General features: G+C 42.9%; 1 long non-coding RNA gene and 1 pseudogene across 1 annotated transcript; one reads left to right on the top strand and one right to left on the bottom strand.

Moving 5' to 3' along the window:
- Positions 1-3,979: 3,979 nt before the first annotated feature.
- On the bottom strand, positions 3,980-16,977 carry LOC138987639 (uncharacterized). The gene is made up of 4 exons (XR_011464028.1): positions 16,713-16,977; positions 13,319-13,434; positions 12,942-13,025; positions 3,980-8,889 (listed from the first exon to the last, which is right to left on the bottom strand). It is a non-coding gene; the product is annotated as an uncharacterized lncRNA (long non-coding RNA).
- On the top strand, positions 13,325-16,691 carry LOC102278453 (nucleophosmin pseudogene; annotated as a pseudogene).
- Positions 16,978-17,261: the final 284 nt, after the last annotated feature.

Genomic DNA, 17,261 nt, shown 5'->3' with positions numbered 1-17,261 from the left:
CTGAAGGCGGGAGGAGAAGGGGATGACAGAGGATGAGATTGTTGGATGGCATCACTGACTCAATGGACATAAGTTTGATTAAACTCCGAGAGTTGGTGATGGACAGGGAGGCCTGGCGTGCTGCAGTCCATGCGGTTGCAAAGAGTCGGACACGACTGAGTGACTGAACTGAACTACTCTTAATGTTCCCCTTACAGTTTAAAGTTAGTTACTCAGTTGTGTCCAACTCTTTTGTGACCCCATGGACTGTAGCCCACCAGGCACCTCTGTCCATGGAATTCTCCAGGAAAGAATATTGGAGTAGGTTGCCATTGGCTTTTCCAGGGGATCTTCCTGACCCAGGGATGGAACCCAGGTCTGCAGCTTGTCAGACGGATTCTTTACCACTGAGCTATCTGGGAAGCCCACATAGATTAAAGATTCAAAAGTGAAAAGCAAAACTTTAGGACATGTAGAGTGAAATATAGGAAAGTATCTTTATGACTTTGGGTAGAAAAATGCTTTTATAAACAAGACATAAAGAAAAAATAAAAAATATTAACACATGGATTATGCCAAAATTAAAACTTCTGGGCATCAGAGAAAACCTTTAAAAATGTGAAAAGACAAACCATGGATTGAAAGAGGATATTCACAACACCCATATTTATAGAGAATTGGTAAACAGCATGGACACAAATCAACTGGCAAGGGGCTAAGAAACCAGTCACAAAATAAGCAGAGGATTTGAACAGGCAAGTTAGTAAGGAGAAAACCCATTTTAAACGAGGCTCAGCCTCACTAATATTCAGAAGGATGCAAATTAAGACAATGAGACACAATATCAGACCTATAATATCCCAGGTGGTGCTAATGGTAAAGAACCTACCTGTCAACACAGGAGACTTTAGTGACTCAGGTTCCATCCTTGGGTCGGGAAGATCCCCTGGAGAAGGAAATGGCAATCCACTCCAGTAATCTTGCCTGGAGAATCCCTTAGACAGAGGAGACAGTCCATAGAGTCGCAGAGAGTCAGATATGACATGAGTGAAGTGACTTCTCACACACAGTATTGGCAAAAATTAAAACAGCTGATAAAACTGATCCTTGTTAGAATGTGGAGCTAAACTAACTCTGATGCAAGATGGGTTGAAGCATAAAATCTTTCTGGAAAGCCATTGGCTAAATCTAACAAGATAGAAGAGACTCCTTGTTTCCTACCCTCCGTTATACCAAAAATCTCCCACGTATGATAGGTATATTGTTCAAAACAATGTCAAAGGAAGAACAAATTGAAGAAGAGTTAGAAGAGTTAGACAAGCCTGGGGAGTATGACAAACCTCTGGGGCGGGAAGGACAGAAATGAAATGGCTCAGAGGTATAAGTGAGGATTCAAAGTTATCTATTAAATATGCTTTAGCTTTTTACAAAAATTATTCAGCAAACATGATTGAGTGTTGGCAAAACTGAGGATGGTAAATACAGAGCATGTTAAGTATTACCTTTAAAAGGAAAAAGAAAATGCCTTATTATCTGACAAATCTGATTTCAGACTGTGGCTAGAAACACCAGCTCTGTCACTGCCCAGTTCTCTCCTCGGGGGGATTACTTCGCCGCTTGACACACTTTGTCCTGGTACTTGTCTGATCATCCCGTATGGCCTTTGTGGTTCTGATTCTGGAGCCTGTCTTTTCCTGTGAGCTCTCATCCAACACTCCTTATGAGTGTTGTGGTTATTGACCATGAGTTCAGATTTCTTGGAGTCTTCTCAGTGGGACTTCTTGCAGGCCTGAACTTAAGTGTTTTTCTCAGAGCCTGAAGGCTCTGCCAAGCCAGAACCACTTTACATTCTTGCCCTGAGGGGTTTTCTTTCTCCGTGGTGCACTGAGAGTGCTTTTTAGGGACTGAATACCTACTGTGAGGCCATTTTGTGGTTATAAATTCTGCCCCCCCCCACCCCTCCCCCATTCCCCACTGACAAGGTTTGAGACAATCCATCTTCTTGCTGCTCTGTGAAGAAACTGATGATTTCTCCTTTATGTTTACAGCAAGGAGGTAGCCCCATAGCACCCCAGCATCAGTGGTGGCTGAGTGGTGAAAGAATCTGCCTGCCAATGCAGGAGATGCAGGAGATGTGGGTTCAATCCCTGGGCTGGAAGATTCACTGAAGGTAGATATGGCAACCCACTCCAGTATTCTTGCCCGGGAAATCCCGTGGACAGAGAAGCCTGGCCGGCCACAGTCCGTGGGGTTGCAGAGTCTGTGTGACTGGGTTGCAGAGACTGAGTGACTGACACAGCTTGTGTGGACACTGGGCTTGGGGCGCTTTTAGAAACCTGTGAGAATGAAAACTCATGCTTAGCTGGGTGAAGTTAATCCTCAAAGTGAAAACTAGTTTTAGTTCTTTGCATACTTTTCTGATTTTTATTTTTAGTTTTTTGACTCTGAGAATTCTTTTATTTCTTGCTAACTCTTCAGTGCATTTTAGTTTCTTTGCCCATATTTAATTCAGCACTGGGGAAAAAAAATATCGGTGGAGTATTTCTTAAAGATCCCTGATTATTACAAGCTCATCCATGATACTACTGGGAATTGATTTTCATGCTCCTTTAAAAAGATTACAAGAAGTCATATTAAGAAAATTAGAGATACCAAGGGAACATTTCTTGTAAAGATGGTCACAATAAAGGACAGAAATGGTATGGACCTAACAGAAGCAGAAGATACTAAGAAGAGGTGGCAAGAATACACAGAAGAACTGTACAAAAAAGATCTTCATGACCCAGATAACCACAATGGTGTGATCACTCACCTAGAGCCAGACATCCTGGAATGCGAAGTCAAGTGGGCCTTAGGAAGCATCACTATGAACAAAGCAAGTAGAGGTGATAGAATTCCAGTTGAGCTCTTTCAAATCCTAAAAAATGATGCTGTGAAAGTGCTGCACTCAGTATGCCAGCAAGTTTGGAAAACTCAGCAGTGGCCACAGGACTGGAAAAGATAAGTTTTCATTCCAATCCCAAAGCAGGACAATGCCAAAGAATGTTCAAACTACTGCACAAATGCTCTCATCTCACACACAAACAAAATAATGCTGAAAATTCTTCAGGCCAGGGCTCAACAGTACGTGAGCTGTGAACTTCCAGATGTTCAAGCTGGATTTAGAAAGGGCGGAGAAACCAGAGATCAAATTGCCAACATCCGTTGAATCATAGCAAAAGCAAGAAAATTCCAGAAAAGTGTCTACTTCTGCTTTATTGATTACTCCAAAGTCTTTGACTGTGTAGATCACAACAAACTGGAAAATTCCTCAAAAGATGGGAATACCAGACCACCTGACCTGCCTCCTGAGAAACCTGTATGCAGATCAAGAAGCAACAGTTAGAACCGGACATGAAACAATGGCTGGTGCCAAATTGGGAAAGGAGTACATCAAGGCTGTATATTGTCACCCTGCTTATTTAACTTCTATGCAGAGTACATCATGGTAAATGCCAGACTGGATGAAGCACAAGCTGGAATCAAGATTGCCTGGAGAAATATCAATAACCTCAGATACTCAGATGATACCACCCTTATAGCAGAAATTGAAAAGGAACTAAAGAGCCTCTTGATGAAAGTGAAAGAGAAGAGTGAAAAAGCTGGCTTAAAACTCAACATTCAAAAAGGGAAGATCATGGCATCTGGTCCCATCTCTTCATGGCAAATAGAAGGAGAAGCAATGGAAATAGGGAGAGACTATTTTCTTGGGCTCCAGAATCACTGTAGATGGTGACTGCAGCCATGAAATTAAAAGGCACTTGCTCCTTGGGAAAAAAAGCTGTGACCAACCTAGACAGCATGTTAAAAAGCAGAGACATTACTTTGCCAACAAATGTCCATCTAGTCAAAGCTATGGTTTTTCCAGTAGTCACGTATGGATGTGAGAGTTGGACTATAAAGAAAGCTGAGTGCCGAAGAATTGATGCTTTTGAACTGTGGTGTTGGAGAAGACTCTTGAGAGTCCCTTGGACTGCAAGGAGATCAAAACAGTCCATCCTAAAGGAAATCAGTCCTGAGTGTTCATTGGAAGGACTGATGCTGAAGCTGAAACTGCAATAATTTGGCCACCTGATGCGAAGAACTGACTCACTGGAAAAGACCCTGATGCTGGGAAAGATTGAAGGTGGGAGGAGAAGGGGATGACAGAGGATGAGATGGTTGGACAGCATCACCGACACAATGGGCAGGAGTTTGAGCAAGCTCCAGGAGTTGATGATGGACAGGGAAGCCTGGCGTGCTGCAGTCCCTGGGGTCGCAAAGTGTTGGACACGACTGAGTGACTGAACTGAACTGATTGATATGTGAGATTTGCTTTAACATAATTTCATCCAAAAAATAACAACACAGGTTAGCAAAATGTTGAGCTTGGGTGTTAGGTACAAAGAGGGTCATGATACAATTCTTTCTACTTTTGTGTTTGAAAATTTCTTTACCTTTTTTTTTTTTTTTTTACCTTTTGTTTTTTGAAGTACTGTTGATTTACAATATTATGTTAAATTTCAAGTGTAGAGAATAATAATTTGTGGTTTGTTTGTTTTTTGCAGATTATATTCCAAAGGTTATTACAAGATATTGGGTATAGTTCCCTGTGCTATAGAGTACGTCCTTGTTGCTTCTCTCTTGTGTGTATAGTAGTTTTATATGTTAATCCCATACTCCTAATTTAGCCCTCTTCTCATCCCTCTCCCCTTTGGTAACCACAAGTTTGTTTTCCTTGTCTGTGAGTCGGTTTCTGTTTTGTATACAGATTCATTTTGTATACAGATTTATTAGTATCTGAAAACTTCTTTAATAAAACTTTTGAATGAGACAGAGAGAAAAAAGGAGAATCCAGATGCTTGATCACAAAACATCCCCATTTCCTTTTCCCTCACGAGTTGTTTAACTTTCATAACTTTTTTTGCCTCCAGTCACAATGCCAAACCCCTTCTGTTCTTGTCTCAGAGCAAGTTGGGTTTATTGCCCAGATATCAATACTGAGGGAACAGTCTTTGCAGAGAGAAGGGCTTTACTGCAGGGCAGCCAAGTAAGGAGGCAGGAGGCAAAGCTTAGATCTCTCTCCCCATCAGTGATTCTCTCACCCATTTCTGAATTAGGTGAGGAGTTTGTTATGAGGATGTGCTGGCAGGCAGGTTTTGGAAAGTGGCCCTTTGCGGTCAGGTGTGGGAACGGGGTTTCAGCACCAGATCTTCCTGGACAGCAGACCTTACGCTTCCGAAAGGGTTCCAGTGCTCTGGTTCAGGGGCACGTCCAGTACTTTGGTTCAGTGAGGGGAGAGACTTAGGTTTCAGGTCTTATTTGAGGTCAACATTTTCTCCTCTGCGTATGCTTTGGCTGCATGACTTAGAGTTTTGTTCTGTTGTCTCCAAAGACCAGCTCAGTACCTTGTTAAAAACAGGATAGGGCTAGTTTGGACTAGTCCTGTGGTTATATATTAAAATAGAAATACATGAAAATAATAATTATAGTTTTACCGATAGCAATTATTTATTATCTTTGTTCTGTTACAGGTCAATATCCTCAAAAGGGGCCTAGTCAGAAGGTATCATTCAGTTCAGTTCAGTTCAGTCACTCAGTCATATCCGACTTTTTGCGATCCCATGAATCACAGCACGCCAGGCCTCCCTGTCCATCACCAACTCCCGGAGTTTACTCAAACTCATGTCCATTGAGTTGGTGATGCCATCCAGCCATCTCATCCTCTGTCGTCCCCTTCTCCTCCTGCCCCCAATCCCTCCCAGCATCAGAGTCTTTTCCAATGAGTCAACTCTTCGCATGAGGTGGCCAAAGTATTGGAGTTTTAGCTTTAGTATCAGTTCTTCCAATGAACACCCAGGACTGATTTCCTTTAAAATGGACTGGTTGGATCTCCTTGCAGTCCAAGGGACTCTCAAGAGTCTTCTCCAACACCACAGTTCAAAAGCATCAATTCCTTGGTGCTCAGCTTTCTTCACAGTCCAACTCTCACATCCATACATGACCACTGGAAAAACCATAGCCTTGACTAGACGGACCTTTGTTGGCAAAGTAATGTCTCTGCTTTTCAATATGCTACCTAGGTTGGTCGTAACTTTCCTTCCAAGGAGTAAGTGTCTTTTAATTTCATGGCTGCAGCCACCATCTGCAGTGATTTTGGAGCCCAAAAAAATAAAGTCTGACACTATTTCCACTGTTTCCCCATCTATTTCCCATGAAGTGATGGGACCAGATGCCATGATCTTAGTTTTCTGAATGTTGAGCTTTAGGCCCACTTTTTCACTCTCCTCTTTCACTTTCATCAAGAGGCTCTTTAGTTCCTCTTCACTTTCTGCCATAAGGGTGGTCTCATCTGCATATCTGAGGTTATTGATATTTCTCCCAGCAATCTTGATTCCAGCTTGTGCTTCTCATGATGTACTCTGCATATAAGTTAAATAAGCAGGGTGACAATATGCAGCCTTGACATACTCCTTTTCCTATTTGGAACCAGTCTGTTGTTCCATGTCCAGTTCTAACTGTTGCTTCCTGACCTGCATACACATTTCTCAAGAGGCAGGTCAGGTAGTCTGGTATTCCCATGTCTTTCAGAATTTTCCACAGTTTATTGTGATCCACACAGTCAAAGGCTTTGGCATAGTCAATAAAGCAGAAATAGATGTTTTTCTGGAACTCTCTTGCTTTTTCCATGATCCAGCAGATATTGGCAATTTGATCTCTGGTTCCTCTGCCTTTTCTAAAACCAGCTTGAACATCAGGAAGTTCATGGTTCACGTATTGCTGAAGCATGGCTTGGAGAATTTTGAGCATTACTTTACTAGCGTGTGAGATGAGTGCAATTGTGCAGTAGTTTGAGCATTCTTTGGCATTGCTTTTCTTTGGGATTGGAATGAAAACTGACCTTTTCTAGTCCTGTGGCCACTGCTCTGTTTTCCAAGTTTGCTGGCATATTGAGTTCAGCACTTTCACAGCATCATCTTTCAGGATTTGGAATAGCTCAACTGGAATTCCATCACCTCCACTAGCTTTGTTCGTAGTGATGCTTTCTAAGGCCCACTTGACTTCACATTCCAGGATGTCTGGCTCTAGGTGAGTGATCACACCATCATGATTATCTGGGTCATGAAGATCTTTTTTGTACAGTTCTTCTATGTATTCTTGCCACCTCTTCTTAATATCTTCTGCTTCTGTTAGGTCCATACCATTTCTGTCCTTTATCGAGCCCATCTTTGCATGAAATGTTCCCTTGGTAACTCTGATTTTCTTGAAGAGATCTCTAGTCTTTCCCATTCTGTTGGTTTCCTCTATTTCTTTGCATTGATCGCTGAGGAAGGCTTTCTTATCTCTCCTTGCTATTCTTTGGAACTCTGCATTCAGATGCTTATATTTTTCCTTTTCTCCTTTGCTTTTCACTTCTCTTCTTTTCACAGCTATTTGTAAGGCCTCCTCAGACAGCCATCTTGCATTTTTGCATTTCTTTTTCTTGGGGATGGTCTTGATCCCTGTCTCCTGTATAATATCATGAACCTCTGTCCATAGTTCATCAGGCACTCTGTCTATCAGATCTAGTCCCTTAAATCTATTTCTCACTTCCACTGTATAACATAAGGGATTTGATTTAGGTCATACCTGAATGGTCTAGTGGTTTTCCCTGCTTTCTTCAATTTAAGTCTAAATTTGGCAATAAGGAGTTCATGATCTGAGCCACAGTCAGCTCCTGGTCTTGTTATTGCTGACTGTATAGAGCTTCTCCATCTTCGGCTGCAAAGAATATAATCAATCTGATTTTGGTGTTGACCATCTGGTGATGTCCATGTGTAGAGTCTTCTCTTGTGTTGTTGGAAGAGGGTGTTTGCTATGACCAGTGCGTTCTCTTGGGAAAACTCTATTAGTCTTTGCCCTGCTTCATTCCGTATTCCAAGGCCAAATTTGCCTGTTACTCCAGGTGTTTCTTGACTTCCTACTTTTGCATTCCAGTCCCCTATAATGAAAAGGACATCTTTTTGGGGTGTTAGTTCTAAAAAGTCTTATAGGTCTTCATAGAACCATTCAACTTCAGCTTCTTCAGCGTTACTGGTTGGGGCATAGACTTGGATTACTGTGATACTGAATGGTTTGCCTTGGAAACAGAGATCATTCTGTTGTTTTTGAGATTGCATCCAAGTACTGCATTTTGGACTCTTTTGTTGACCATGATGGCCACTCCATTTCTTCTAAGGGATTCCTGCCCACAGTAGTAGATATAATGGTCATTTGAGTTAAATTCACCCATTCCAGTCCATTTTAGTTCGCTGATTCCTAGAATGTCGATGTATTATTAACATCTCCATTTACAAATGAGGAAGCAGAATCTTAACTAGATTAAAATAATCTTATGGATCATCATCCCTTCTGTCCGTGGTGGAAAGTGAAAGTGAAAGTCGCTCAGTCCTGTTTGACTCTTTTCAACCCCACGGTCTATATATATACAGTCCATGGAATTCACCAGGCCAGAATACTGGAGTTGGTAGCCTTTCCCTTCTCCATGGGATCTTCCCAACCCAGGGATCAAAGCCAGGGCTCCTGCATAGCGGGTGGATTCTTTACCAGCTGAGCCACAAGGGAAGCCCGTCAGTGGTGAAGCCACTAACTAAAAATCATTCTATGTCTGTCTGGCTGCAAAACTCCCTCCCCAAACTACTCAGGAGACCTCCTCCCACTGCACCATACTTTACTGAAAAAAAAAGAAAAAAACAGAGGTGTGAACTCTTTCTCCTCCATTTGGAAATTTTCTTCTCCAGCTCAGAGAAGCAAGCGTTTCTCCTCCTTTGTGCTCCGAGGCTCTATGATTCCACCGTCTGCCCTTCACTGGAGCCTTTCTCACCTCCATCTTCAGTCTGCATCACCAACTTCCTGTGGGGAATTTTCTATCAGCAATTCCTCAGAAGCTCTTGTAGCCATAACTACTTCTTCCTGTTCATTGCCAGAACCCAGAGTTAGGCCCAAGGGCATGAATTCTTTAAGTTTCCTAACTGGCCTCCCTTCTCCAGTCTCTTGAGTTCTCCAGCCTCCGCTATATTTCCCCCAGGTCAGTTGCCCTAGAACACTGCTCTTTGTTGACTCTGTTCAAAAAACCTTCACATCGTCCCACGACTCACAGCTGGACTGACCATGCCCCATGGAGCCATCTTACTCACTCTTTTCTTTAAAAAATACTTTTATCTATTTATTTTTGGCTGCACTGGGTCTTTGTTGCTGAGCAGGCTTTTCTCTAGGTGGGTTGAGCAGGGGCTACTCTCTAGCTGTGGTGCACGGGCTTCTCACTGCCGTGGCCGCTCTTGTTGCAGAGCGCGAGTTTCAGTATTTGCAGCGTGGAGGCTCAGTAGTTGTGGCGCCCAGGCTCTGGAGCACAGGCTTAATAGTTAGGGTGCACAAACGTTGCTAGTCAGCGGCATGTGGGATCTTCCTGCGTCAGGGGTTGAACCCGCGTCTCCTGCATTGCAGGTGGATTCCTTACCACTGAGCCACCAGGGAAGCTCCTCCCCCCATCACTCTTACCCACACACATGCATCAACAGACCCTTGCATGCTCCTCTCTCATCTTGGTGCTCCTAGAAATCCTGAGACACCCCTCCTGCCTCTGGCCTGAAACCCTGTGGGTGAATGCCTGTGCCAGGTCAAGGCCCTTCCCCACTCCTCTTTCATTTTCCCAGTGAAATCTCACTGGATGCTTGAGTGAGCCCTGTGTTGCAGCCAAACTGCTCATTCTCCTTCCTTGGAGATGTCTGGCACTTTCTTACCTTAGCTTTTCTTCTTTGCTGCTGCTCTTCCCCCAATTTTGTTTCCCACGCCCTCTGCTCTATCCACCAGGTTAGCTGAGATGTAACCTTTACACAGATCCCCCTCGATTGCCTCACCCAGACATGCCATCTCCCTGCTTTAAACCTTTCTCCCTTGCCTGGCCCGTCTCTCACTGCCTGACAGCAACCACTTATGAGTCTTATGTGTTTGTCTCATCCCATCCCTTTATTTCTTATACTGTATAGCTCACAGGGGGTTGTTAGAAACAGTCTCATTGCTTTTAGTTTTCCAGGTAAAGAAACTGAAGTGCAGGGAGGTTAAGGGACTTGCCTGAGTTGACAAAGTAAGTTTGAGCTGCTTGGGAACAGAATGCCAGTTTCTGGATACTCTTCAGCATCGTTCTATCCATACCATGCTGCTTCCTTCACCAACTAAAGGCTAATCTTCGAAGGGAAGTGCTTGTGTTTTGAACGTTGTACACATACCCACCCTTGCCCTTGCACACATGAGCATGCACACACACACACACACACACACACACAGTCCTTTCCCATACCTAGCACACAGTAATTGCCTTATACTCATTTGTAGATGATGGAAAGGCTGTCCCATTTGAAACTATAGCCTTTGCATAGTGTCAATACAAAAACAGTTCTCTTTTTTGAGAAGAGGAACATTTTGACAAATAACCTCCACAGAGAAACTAATTAAAAATATATGTAAATGCTCTTATTAATCACCAATACTTTGGCCACCTGATGTGAAGAGCTGACTCATTAGAAATGGCCCTGTTGCTGGAAAAGATTGAGGGCAGAAGGAGAAGGGGGCAAAAGAGGATAAGATGGTTGGATGGCATCACTGACTCAATGGACATGAGTTTGAGCAAGCTCCAGGAGATGGTGAAGGACAGGGAAGCCTGGTGTGCTGCAGTCCATGGGGTCGCAGAGTCAGACATGACTGAGCAACTGAACAACATGTAGTCACCCAATTCTCAGACGCACAAAGGAAGGCCACTGGCTCCCTTTGTCCAAGGCTATTTGTAAGACAGTGCAGTGTAGATCAGTCTGATGTCTTTCTTTTTCTAAGTACTAGACTCAGAAATTCATTGCAGGAATCAGATGTGGTAGCCGTGATACTTAATTCAGCTAAGCTGTATTGGAACCAGTTGCATACAGGACTTGTGCTCAGCTGGTGTGAAAGATCTGAATGTGAGGGTTTTACAGGTTAATGGGGATGTAATCTCAAGTAAAACCAACTCAGCATCAAGACACATTCTCAAGATGCTTTGCTGGAGTGTCAACATAAATGGCCAGTAAGCACTTGAAAAATTATTCTACTGTGCTAGTAAGCAAAGATAAGCAAACTGATATAATGATAAGTATCATATTTCCTGATCAGATTAGCAGCATTTATTGTTTTAAATCATAACTCCTAGTGTTGACTACAGTTTCTGGGAAACACACTCTCAAACAATGGTAGAAGAAAGGCCTTGCAGGTAGATAATTTAGCAAATTTTTTTAAAGCTTTAATTAAAAATGTATCTGAAAAATAAAAAATAAAAATAAAAATGTATCTGTTTCACCTAGCAATCTATTTCCCTATGGTGACTTAAGTCTGTTTTCCATAGATGTTGCTACAGAAGTATTCACTGAATCAATATTTTTACTTATAATTGTGAAACACTGGACACAGTCTAAATAATGATAAGAGCTATCATTGAATTGAGTCCTATGTCCTAGACACTCTTCTAAGGAGTTTACATTCAGCCTTCCCAGACAACTCTGTTATTATTATTATGCCCATTTTGCGGATGAAGGACTGGGGGCCACAGAGAGGTTAATTCATGGGGTCACATACCCAGTAGATGAAACAGTCAGGATTTAACCCCAACAGTTAACCTCTAGAATCCCATGCTGTTAACCAGGCCACCCTACCAGTGCTCCAATAACAGGAAAACAGTTAAAAATAGTAATGCTGTATGTGTGAGAGAGAGAGAGAAAGAGAGAAGGAGGAGTAATACTGTGTGTGTGTGTGTGAGAGAGAGAAGGAGGAGTAATGCTGTGTGTGTGAGACAGAGAGAGAGAAGGAGGAGGAGGAGAATGAAAGGAGAGAGGGGTGAGAGAATGAATACGTGTGCCATACGCAGGAGAGTTGTGTCATGAGCACGTATCCAAATCACTTAGGGCCTCTCTTAGTGGTGGGACTGTTTCATATTCCTTGGGATTAGAGAGGAGATGGAAAAAGGGAGAGGGCCACTAGGTTGCATGAACTGTAGCACATCTGTACAAATAGGATGATCATTAAAATTCTGATATATAACTATACTGAGTCCTAGAACAGTGTCTTTCAAGTTCTTTTGATGTGACCGATATCAATAAATAAGCATGTTTATCACATCCATGCCCATCCATAATAGGCTGAGGAGCAGCTGTCTCTCACCAGTTCAACTGTACTAGTTATTTATGATGAATGTTTATTCCTATGTCATGCCAGTTTTCAGAGTTTTTGAATATCACATACATTGTTTTACACACACACACACACACATGAAATAAGTTTTCATGAAACAGTACTCAGTCATAGGAAGTGTGATACACTCATTTATCCTGTTCTGTTCTTTTCTGTGCTACACCATTCTGTTTTGTTCCATTCTGTTCAGTTCCAGTCTATTCTGTTCCATTTCCTTCCACTCTATTCCATTCTTAAAATTCTAGTTGTCAGTCTCTAGTTGATTTTATGACCCTAAATTCATGTACCCATAATTTGAAAACAATTTTAGAAGAAAATGATGGTACTTTTAATACCTAAAAGCTTCCCTGGTGGCTCAGATGGTAAAGAATCTGCCTGCAATGTGGGAGAACTGTGGGTTTGATTCCTGGGTCACGAAGATCCCCTGGAGAAGGGAATGGCAATGTACTCCAGTATCCTTGCCTGGAGAATTCCATGGACAAAGGAGCCTGGGTTGCAGAGTTGGACAAGAATGAGTGAATACTTTCTTTCACTTAATACCTAGAGCTTCCACAAGAGGGCACCACAACTCTAGCCAGACACATTTTATAGGCAAGAATAAAGGAGGGGCATGGGGGCAGGGGAAGGACACGACCAAGGAGACCAGCAGTGACCACCTGGCTCGAGGACAGCCAGTCTCTTGACCACTGACTCACCTCAAGTCCTGAGACGGAAGTCCTGCCCCTAAGGAGACTGTCAGGGTCCATCAGAATCTGAGTCTTGTAAGCCTGAAATAGAAACTGCCGAGAGATTTAGGTGATTGGCAGAGTGAGGCTAAAGGTGAAACTCCACAAGATAAAGAGATACTAAAAGGGTAATAATGGGTCACAAAAAAGCCAAAGGTTTCAATAAGTTGAAGTCACGAGAAAGAAGAAACTGAAAAAGCAGAAGCTTTAAGGACCTAAAAAAATAATACCTAGGGCAAGAAAGCCTGTCAATACAGAGAAGAGAACGCCCGGATACACAGAGACATGTAATCATTTTAATGGTGGAGCCCTAGAGGGGCTTCTCAAACTCCTGCTGCCTTTCATACCTGCATTTCCTTCTAGGGTCTCGTGGATCCTGTGTTCCTTAGCGCCAGGCATCCTTACAGTAAACTCTGCCTCTTTTCTGTTGACTAAGCAGCCGTTGAATCTCTTCTGTTTATTCCTGCAATGAAATCTTCTCAAAAAAAAAAATCACACAGCCCTGGTGTGATTCCGTCCTGTGCGGCTGCTGGTTCGAATAGTAGTCGTTTAATTCCGTCCGGCTTCTCTCCCACGTTAGTGCGTGCCGCCAACCCATGGAGGAGTCAATGGACATGGACATGAGCCCCTTGAGGCCCCAGAACTATCTTTTCAGTTGTGAACTAAAGGCTGACAGAGATTATCACTTCAAGGTGGATAATGATGAAAATGAGCACCAGTTATATTTAAGAACGGTCAGTTTAGGGGCTGGAGCAAAGGATGAGTTATACATTGTTGAAGCAGAGGCCATGAATTGTGAAGGCAGTCCAATTAAAGTAACACTGGCAACTTTGAAAATGTCTGTACAGCCAACGGTTTCTCTTGGGGACTTTGAAATTACACCACCTGTGGTCTTACGGTTCAAGTGTGGTTCAGGGCCTGTGCATATCAGTGGACAGCACTTAGTAGCTGTGGAGGAAGATGCAGAGTCAGAAGAAGAAGAGGAGGAGGAGGTGAAACTCCTAAGTATATCTGGAAAGCGTTCTGCCCCTGGCAGTGGTAGCAAGTTTCCCCAGAAAAAAGTAAAGCTTGCTGCTGATGAAGATGAAGATGATGACGATGACGATGCTGAGGAGGAAGTTGAAGAAAAAGCTCCAGTAAAGAAATCTGTATGAGATACTCCAGCCAAAAATGCACAAAAATCAAACCAAAATGGAAAAGACTCAAAACCGTCAACACCAAGATCGAAAGGCCAAGAATCCTTCAAAAAACAGGAAAAAACACCTGAAACACCGAAAGGACCTAGCTCTGTAGAAGACACTAAAGCAAAAATGCAAGCAAGTATAGAAAAAGGTGGTTCCCTTCCCAAAGTGGAAGCCAAGTTTATCAATTATGTGAAGAATTGTTTCCGGATGACTGACCAGGAGGCTATTCAAGATCTCTGGCAGTGGAGGAAGTCTCTTTAAGAAAATAGTTTAAACAGTTTGTTAAAAAATTTCCGTCTTATTTCATTTCTGTAACAGTTGATATCTGGCTGTCCTTTTTATAATGCAGAGTGAGAACTTTCCCTACCGTGTCTGATAAATGTTGTCCATGTTCCATTGCCAAGAATGTGTTGTCCAAAATGCCTGTTTAGTTTTTAACGATGGAACTCCACCCTTTGCTTGGTTTTAAGTATGTATGGAATATTATGATAGGAATAGTAGTATTGGTGGTCAGACAGATGGAAATGGTGGGGAGACAAAAATATACATGTGAAATAAACTCAGTATTTTAATAAAAAAAAAAAAGATGTTTCCAGTATATTAAGTTTTAAAAGGATATCATTTAGTAGCACTACTTTATAATGTAATTTTGTTTTTAAATGTATAATAGAATATAAAGTCCTGAAGGACAGACATCAGGATATTAACAGTGGTTATAGGTGAGTGATGATATTGTGAAAATACCGTTTTCTTTTTTTGCACAAGTATCTTTTTTCTAAAGTAAGCATATGTGTGCATGTGTGTGTGCTGAGTTGCTTCAGTCGTGTCCAACTCTTTGCAACCCCATGAACCATAGCCCGCCAGGCTGCTCTGTCCATGGGATTCTCCAGGCAAGAGTACTGGAGTGGGTTGCCATGCCCTCCTCCAGGGGATCTTCCCAACCCAGGGATCAAACCCAGGTCTCCTGCATTGCAGGCAGATTCTTTACCATCTGAGCCACCAGGGAAGCCCAAAGTAAACATATACTAATTGTTAAATATTTTAAGTGCGATGCTCATTCAAAAGGATAGAATTTTTAAAGTTAAGATATGTTTAAAGATAACAGTACAAGGTTGCTGAGAAACTCCAGGAGGATCATGTGATGTGGGCTGGGCCCAGGGCCTCACAGGGTACAGGTGTCTGGGAAAGTCTCCTGAAAGGGGCCACTCAGGCAAAGTCTGAAAGGTCACTACCTCCAGGGAACGCTTGGAAAGTGGGGGAGGGGCAACCTTAGCTGAAACAGTACCGTGAGATCATAAGAGACACAAATTTGAATATATTTGGAGATTACTTTTTCACCTTTAAAAAATTATGCACTATTTGATAGATATTTTAAAAGACAGTTTACATGTAAGTTATAAAGTGTAATAAAACAACAAAAATATATCCATTACCCAACTTAAAAAAACAGAACTTAACTAGCACCTTTGAGACCCCCATATACCCAGCTCTGAACCTATCAAACTCCTTGCTTTGAAAAGTTACAATGCTTCTGAATATTGTGTTTAAAATTTCCCTTATGGTTTTATTGCAAATGCAGTAGTAATAGCTTGGACTCTTAAGACAGTATTCTAAATTTGTTACGTATTTTAAGTCTAGTCCTCACAACAATCATAAAGGTAAATATCGTTACCATCCCCATTCAGCAGACGGGGAAACTGAGGCACAGAAAGGTTTAGAGATTTGCTCAGAGGCACACAGCTAGTAAGTGGCAGATGCTTCAAACCCAGGCAGTCCACTCTAGCTTCTTTACCCTTAACTACATGCTGCACCTCTTCTTAACAACAGATTGTTATTCTACTTATTTTTGAATCACATACAAATAGAGCCCTACTGCCTTGGTTTTGTTTGCCCAGAAGCACTCTCTGAGATATGAATTCTAATACAAGTAGTTTATCTGAGAGGCGAGCCACTGTATTAGTCAGGGTTATCCAGAGAAATAAAACCAATAGGATATGTATAGATGCATATAAGAGGAGATTTGTATTTATTATAGGAGTTGACTCATGTGGTTGTAGAGGCTTAGAAGTATTGCCATCTGCCGTCTCCAGGCTGGACAACCAGGAAAGCAGGTGGTGTTATTCAGCCCCGAGTCTGACGGCCTGAGAATCAGGGCCCGAGAGTGTAAGTCTGGTCTAAGTCTGACAGCCCACAAACCAGGAGCGCCAGTGTCCAAAGGTAGAGAAGACAGGTGTCTCAGCTCAGCAGAGAGAGCACATTCACCCTTTCGCAGCTTTCTTGTTCTGTTCAGTCCCCAGTGAGTTGGGTGGTGACCACCTGCATTGGTGGGGGCCACCATCTTTACTTAGTCTTCCCATTCAAATGCTAATGTCTTTCCAAGGCATGCCCCCCCAAAACACACCCAGAGAGGTTTTACCAGCCATCTGGGCATTGCTTAGCTCAGCTGACATGTAAAAGTAGCCATCACAGTCACAAAGCCCCAGCAAGGGAGTGGGGACCTGAGACAAGGAAGAAAAAGCAGCCAAGAAAGAAGTTACTACCCTGTGGACATCTGTACCTTAATCGCATGGAGGAGACAGAGTAGAAGATACACGGTGGAACTATTCCTCCCAAGGATTTCTACCCAAGCCCTGTGGATCACTGGTTGAGGGCTGGCTCTTGGATGCTGTGAACTTCCTGGCATTCCCGCTTGCCCCGTGTGCAGCCAGAGTGGGCTTTGCAAACAGAGCAATCCCCCGGCAAAGGGTTTAAGTTACTGACAGTTAAGGGTTAGACTGGCCTGTGCTGCGATGATAAGGCCTAAGGGTTTATGAGCAGGGCACTTCCAGTGTTTGCTATGTACTCATGAGCATTCTTGGAGAAGGCAATGGCACCCCACTCCAGTACTCTTGCCTGGAAAATCCCATGGATGGAGGAGCCTGGCGGGCTACAGTCCATGGGGTCGCTAAGAGTCGGACACAACTGAGCGACTTCACTTTCACTTTTCACTTTCCTGCATTGGAGAAGGAAATGGCAACCCACTCCAGTGTTCTTGCCTGGAGAATCCCAGGGACGGGGGAGCCTGGTGGGCTGCCGTCTCTGGGGTCGCACAGAGTCGGACACGACT

This window comes from Bos mutus, chromosome 4 (assembly GCF_027580195.1).
Source record: "Bos mutus isolate GX-2022 chromosome 4, NWIPB_WYAK_1.1, whole genome shotgun sequence".
NCBI lineage: Eukaryota > Metazoa > Chordata > Mammalia > Artiodactyla > Bovidae > Bos > Bos mutus.
This window is presented reverse-complemented; position numbering and strand designations above follow the sequence as displayed.